A 7623-nucleotide genomic window follows, 5' to 3' on the forward strand; every position below is an offset into this window, starting at 1 on the left:
TGTCAGTCAAGTTATTGTTTGTAGCTCAGAGATACTTTGTCAAATATTCATGTGTATGAGACCAACAAAAAGACAAAGGTCAAAGCATTGTGACACACACACACACACACACACACACACACATTTTATTATTAATTTATAATTAATTTTGAATGACTAATCATTCGATCGTTTCGATTTTCTCATTAGTGTTATAGAAACACTCTGCATCATTGTTCCTCACTTTGATTATAATGTCATCATTTTACATCTATGTTTGTGATGAGGAGGATGATGATGATTGCTCTCTGTGGATGTGTAGAACATGAGCTTCTCCTCTGGTCTTTGAGTTTCAGTTTTAATTCTACAGGATGGATCAGGATGGTCCACACTCATCTCCAGGACAGAGATGTGGAGCAGGTGAGCAGTTGTGTGTATCCTGTTGTGTAAAGCAACACCTCGGGTTCTGCAAGTCATGCTGAGTGTAGAAGACCAGCTCTGGGGTGAAGCCTGCTGTTCTCCTGTCAGGAGAAAGTGACGAGTCTCTGTAGAGAAGAACAGCAGTGACCGTTTCTTCTAAACACAAAATCTGGAGGTGTTCTCACTGTACACACCCAGAGCTGATAATAATACACTCTTTATTAGTGTTGAAATAATACATAAATAAAACACTTCAAAGTGTTTAGACAAGGATTTATTTCCTCTCTTACTGTCTCACTCTTTACCTTCAATCCATTCATGTCTTTACACATTTAAAAAAATGCAGACAAATAAACATTGAAAAGTGGCAGAGTTCATTATAACATTTTCTTACACCCTGGTGGATTGTGATTGGTGGGAAGTTTCTGTTTATTTCTGTTGTGCTTTTCACAACACACATCGTCGCAAAGCAGCTTTACAGAATGTAACAGTGAAGGTGAATGGTGTGTGTTTATCCCTGATGATCACCGTGGCGACTGTGGTGAAGGAAAAACTCCCTTAGATGTTATGAGGAAGAAACCTTGAGAGGAACCAGACTCAAAAGCAGAACCTCATCCTCATTTGGGTGACATCAAGAGTGTGATTATAGTCTTTAAACACTACAGAACACTGGAGAGTGAGAACTAACATGAGCACTGGAGTGTGTGATTATGACTGATGATCTTTCTACAGTCTTTTACAGTCAGTTGAGATTATAGAACCAGGAGCTACTGAGCAACTCATAAAATAAATCAACATTAGCGATAATCACAGATCCAACACCAGCTTCTCCATGCCAAAGCCTTTAAACAATCAAATAGGTCCAGTGTCCAAACTGTGTACTTCTTTTAAGGTCCACAACCTTGAGGAGTGGAGAGGACTTAGCGTAGCTGCTGTTCATGATTTTAACAAGCACAAGTTAATAATGTGCATGTGATCAGATATACTGTAGCTTGTTTAATAATGATGCAGGACATCCACCTAGTAATGCATTACAGTAGTCTATTCTAGAGGTCATGAACGCATGGACGAGCTTCTCTGCATCAGATATAAACAACATGATTCTTAGCTTAGTAATATTTCTAAGGTAGAAGAAGCTGTTTTTGTAACTTGGTTGATGTGATTATTAAAAGAGGAGTTGCTCTAAAATAACTCCCAGGTCTTTTACTGTTGAACTAGTGGTTACAGAACATCCGTCTAAATGCAGGTTGAGATGCTGGAGCTTCTGTGTACTAGTTTTTGGGCCGATGAGCAAAATTTCTGTCTTATCAGAATTTAATAGTAGAAAGTTATGGGTCATCCAATCTCTTATTTCATTAACACACTCAGTTATCCGAGTTAATTGAGCGTATCGCCTGGTTTAGATGAGATATATAGCTGGGTATCATCAGCATAACAGTGGAAGCTAACTCCATGCCTTCTAATAATATTTCCTAAGGGAAGCATGTGTATTGTGAAAAGCAGGGGTCCTAGAACTGAACCTTGTGGCACACCATAATTTACTAGCATTACCCTGGATAGCTCTTCATTTAAGGCTACAAAATGGTAACGATCAGACAGGTAGGGTTTAAACCAGCTTAATGCCTGTCCCTGAATACCGATGTAATTTTGTAAAAACAGGACATTAGTGATTTTAACTAGAGCAGTTTCTGTGCTATGATGGAGCCTGAAACCTGACTGAAACTCTTCAAAGATATTGTTCTCTTGTAAGTAGGAACAGAACTGGGCAGCGACAATCTTTTCTAAAATCTTTTTAGATTTGAAATTGGTCTGTAATTCGATAGCGTGTTTGGATCCAAATAAGGTTTCTTAATGAGAGGCTTAATAACTGCTAACTTAAGGGATTTAGGGACGTGACCTAAAGATAGTGAGGAGTTAATAATATTCAGAAGAGGCTCACCAGCTGTATATAACACTTCCATCAATAGTTTAGTTGGAATGGGATCTAACTGACATGTTGTTGAACCAAGATGGACGATTGGTGATTGGGGCAGACTTTAATGGGCATGTAGGTGAAGGGAACAGAGGTGATGAGGAGGTGATGGGTAGGTATGGTTTTAAGGAGAGGAATGTGGAAGGGCAAATGGTGGTAGATTTTGCTAAAAGGATGGAAATGGCAGTGGTGAACACTTATTTTAAGAAGAAGGAGGATCATAGGGTGACGTATAGAAGTGGAGGAAGGTGCACACAGGTGGACTATGTACTATGCAGGAGATGCAACCTGAAGGAGATTGGAGACTGTAAGGTGTTGGCGGGGGACAGTGTAGCTAGACAGCGTCGGATGGTGGTCTGTAGGATGGTTTTGGAGGCGAAGAAGAAGAGGAGGAGAGTGAGGACTAAAAGAAGAATAAGATGGTGGAAACTTAAGGAGGAAGAGTGTAGTGTGAGGTTCAGGGAAGAGGTCAGACAGAGGCTCGGTGGTGTTGAAGAGGTGTTGGATGATTGGGCAACTACTGCAGGAGTGATGAGGGAGGCAGCTAGAAAAGTACTTGGTGTGACATCTGGAAATAGAAAGCAAGACAAGGAGACGTGGTGGTGAAATGAGGAAGTGCAGGAAAACATAAGGAGAAAGAGGTTGGCAAAACAAAAGTGGGATAGACAGAGTGATGAAAAAAGTAGTACAAGGAGATGCGACAGCAGGTAAAGAGGGATGTGGCGAAAGCCAAGGAAAAGGCATATGAGGAGCTGTAGGAGAGGTTGGACACTAAGGAAGGAGAAAAGGATTTATACCAATTGGCCAGGCAGAGGAACCGAGCTGGGAAGGATGTACTGCAAGTTAGAGCAATAAAGGATGGAGAGGGAAATGTGTTGACTATTGAGGAGAGTGTGTTGAGAAGGTGGAGGAAGTATTTTGAGCAGCTGATGAATGAGGAAAATCAGAGAGAGAGAAGGTTGGAGGATGTGGAGTTGGTGAAGCAGGATGTAGATAGGATTAGTAAGGAGGAAGTGAGAGCAGCGATTAAGAGGATGAAGAATGGAAAGTCGGTTGGACCAGATGACATACCGGTAGAAGCGTGGAGATGTTTAGGAGAGATGCAGTGGAGTTTTTGACCAGGTTGTTTAACAGGATTTTGGAAGGTGAGAAGATGCCTGAGAACTGGAGAAGAAGTGTGCTGGTACCGATCTTCAAGCATAAAGGAGATGTGCAGTCTTGCAGTAACTACAGGGGAATTAAGTTGATCAGTCACACCATGAAGTTATGGGAAAGAGTAGTGGAAGCCAGGCTGAGAGAAGAGGTGACCATCTGTGAGCAACAGTATGGTTTCATGCCGAGGAAGAGCACCACAGATGCCTTATTTGCTTTGAGGATGTTGATGGAGAAGTATAGAGAAGGACAGAAGGAATTGCATTTTGTATTTGTGGATTTAGAGAAAGCATACGACAGGGTGCCAAGAGAGGAGTTGTGGTGTTGTATGAGGAAGTCAGGTGTGTCAGAGAAGTATGTGAGGGTGGTGCAGGACATGTATGAGGACAGTGTGACGGCAGTGAAGTGTGCAGTAGGAACGACAGACTGGTTCAGGGTGAAGGTTGACTGCATCAAGGATCGGCCCTGAGCCCTTTCCTGTTTGCAGTGGTGATGGACAGGTTGACGGACGAGGTCAGACAGGAGTCTCCCTGGACTATGATGTTTGCGGATGATATTGTCATTTGTGGTGAGAGTAGGGAGCAGGTTGAGAAGAGCCTGGAGAGGTGGAGATATGCGTTGGAGAGAAGGGGAATGAGAGTCAGTAGGAGTAAGACAGAGTACATGTGTGTGAATGAGAGGGAGGGCAGTGGAGGGGTGCGGTTGCAGGGAGAAGAGCTGGAAAAGGTGGAGGAGTTCAGGTACCTGGGGTCAACAGTGCAAAGTAGAAACAGTGGAGTTGTGGAAAAACACTGGAGTTGTGGAGTTGAAGGTAACACTGTCTCAGGAGCTTGAACTGCCACAATTGTTTTTCTAATGTTATCTATTTTTTCAGTGAAGAAATTCATAAAGTCCTCACTACTAAACTGTGATGGAACACAATTTTCAGATCCCTGATTTGTAGTTAGTTTAGAGCTACTGTAGAAAAAAGGAACCTGGGATTGTTTTTGTTGTTTTCTATGAGTTTGCTCAGGTGTTTAGCTCTAGCAGCTTTTAGCGCCTGTCTGTAGCTGAGCATACTGTCTTTATACGCAATTCTAAATACCTCCAGTTCAGTTTTCCTCCATTTTCTCTCCAGATTACGTGCTGTTCTCTTTAGGGCATGCGTATGACTATTATACCAAGGTGCAGGTGCTTGTTCTCGAACCTTTTTTAACCAGATGGGGGCAACAGTGTCTAATGTGCTAGTGAGGATAAGGTCTATGTTGTTCGTCATTTTATCAAGATCGTTAGTAGTTATGGGTTTAGTGAGAAATTGAGATAAATCAGGCAGGTTATTTATGAATCTGTCCTTAGTGGTCGGAACAACAGTCCTACCAGGTCAATAACGTGGTGCAACACGGTTAATCTGCTCTACCGGTGGTGTGTGCAGTATGAGGTATTGGTCTGTGATGTCATCACTCTGAGGTAAAATATCTATATCAGTGACGTCTGCTCCGTGGGATATTATTTAGTCTAGTGTGTGGTTAAAGCGATGAGTTGGTCTGGTGACATTTTGTTTAACCCCAAAAGAGTTTAATAAGTCGACAAATGATAATCCTAGGGCATCGTTTACATCATCTACATGAATATTAAAATCTCCTACAAGCAGCACTTTATCAAAATCGATCAAGAGGTCTGATAGAAAACAAGCAAACTCTTGAAGAAAATCAGCGTAGGGTCCTGGGGGTCTGTACACGGTGACCAGAGCGAGTTTTCTATGCATGTCTGAAAGTGCAATTTTAAGAACGAGCACTTCAAATGATTTAAAACTGAATCCTAATCTCTGACCCTGATCTCTTCCCAAGGAGTCTACTAAACTTCTCAATCCCTCGCTGGTAACTAGGAAGAGGTCCTGACACAATGATCCTCGTTGTGGGCGATGTGCTGCATACCGTCTCCACCAGGATCCTGAAATCCCTCTTTAAGATCTCCGTTTGCCTCAGCCGGGTGTCGTTCGTTCCGGCATGGAGAACAACAGCTCGGAAGTTCTCGTTCAGGATCGCGGGTACCTGCGCAGCAACATCGAGAACACGAGCACCAGGAAAACAGCGAGTGTGCACCTTACCTTTAGCTCCGGTAGCGCGGACATGCCGGACGATGGAATCTTCGAGAATCACGGTATCGCGTTTCGTCTCGCGGAGAGGGGCGAAGCGCTTCTCGCAGCTTCCGCTGCTGCCGCATCCAGGGTCCGTGGTGCACCGGTGCCGGAGTGAAGGATACCTGGGCGGGCCGCGTTGTAGGTGCGCTGGACCTGGGCAGAGAAGCTCGCGGAGTTGAGGTGCTGGGAGCGTTAGATTCAACCCGAGAATTTACCTGGGACGAGTGCGCATCCGCCCGGTATGTTTCCAGCACCGCTTTCCGCTCTCGCAGCTGGGCATGCTTTACATGCAGCTCGCGAATTTGTTTCTCCAAAGCCTCCATCTCCAACACCACCGTTTGCAACTCAAAAGAGTCCTCACCTGCGCTCAAAGTCAGACACACAGCCTGCATAGTGCTTATAATCACGAACAGAGTTAATATACAGAGATATGAGTGGGAGGCAATGAATATAGATAACACTAGTGATAGTCGAGTTAACTGACTACAGGCACAAGTCAGGAAGACAAAAACAGTTTAGGATTAATAAAAGAGAAAAAATGGATAGATAGGTAGATAGTAAAGTTAGAAAACGGCGAGAGAAATACAAACACGGAACTCGCGGCAAAAAAATCTAACACAGGAAACGACATCACTGGAAATCAGTGGAAGGATCAGACAGATTAGACACACATACCCCTCACACACACTCTTTACACACACCCCTAACACACCAAAACCTCACACACACACTCTTCACACACCCCTCACACACACAAACCTCTCACACACACAATCCTTTTTAAACACACCCCTCACACACACAAACCTCTTACACACACTCCTCACACACACACACACACACACACACACACACACACACACACACACACACACACACACAAACCTCATCCTCATCTGGGTGCCACCGAATGTCCATTTATTACAGAGAAACGATGTTGAGGTGCAGTGATGGAGATCAGAGCAAACTGTAGTCCTGAGTCAGTGTAGCAGACTGTTGATATTAACTACAGTCCAAATCCATCCTCAAAGCTCCCGTTCTTACTCCGGATTTCCATGGATCTAATGATCTGCTCCTTTACCTCACAAACACCTACTGACTAAAGACTCCACTAAATAAATATGTGTTCAGCCTCGACTTGAACACTGAGACTGTGTCTGAGTTCCAAACACTGATTGGAAGGTTGTTCCTGTAACTGTGGGGTTTATGAGAGAAACATCTGCCCCCTGCTGGAGTCTTCATTATTTAAGGTACCAACAAATAGCCTGCACCTTTTGATCTAAGTATTCGTGGAGGATCATCCTGGTACAGAAGTTCACTCAGATACTGCATCTACTAGTTTTTCTGCATCCTGTAACGACATCATATTTCTAATTTTAGTTATATTTCTAAGGTGAAAGAAGGAGATCCTGGTGATATTATTCACGTGAGCCTCAAAGGAAAGACTCGGGTCAATAATCACACCAAGGTCTTTGACACACTGAGACAGAAACACCATCCAGAGATGCTACAGAATCGGAAAGTTTGCTTCTAGCTGCATGTGGTCCTAGTAAAAGTACTTCCATCTTATCTGAGTTGAGCAGAAGAAAGTTATCAAGCATCCACTGTCTAATGTCCTTTACACACTCCTCAACATTGTTAAGCTGATCTCTCTCATCTGGCTTTGCTGAAATATACAGCTGTGTATCATCAGCATAGCAATGGAAGCGAATACCAGGTTTATGTATAATTTCACCAAGAGGCAGCAGATATAAAGAGAAAATCAGTGGGCCTAAGACAGATCCTTGCGGAACACCAAACTTTACCTCAGAGAGTGTGGAGAACTCACCATTTACATCAACAAACTGATAGCGATCAGTCAGATAAGACCTGAGCCAGGAGAGAGCTGTTCCCTTTATTCCAACAACGTTCTCAAGTCCAGCAAGCAGGAGATGATGATCAATGGTCTGAAAAGCTGCACTGAGGTCGAGCAAAACAAGTA

Source organism: Silurus aristotelis (assembly GCF_946808225.1).
Source record: "Silurus aristotelis genome assembly, chromosome: 6".
Classification (NCBI taxonomy): Eukaryota; Metazoa; Chordata; class Actinopteri; order Siluriformes; family Siluridae; genus Silurus; species Silurus aristotelis.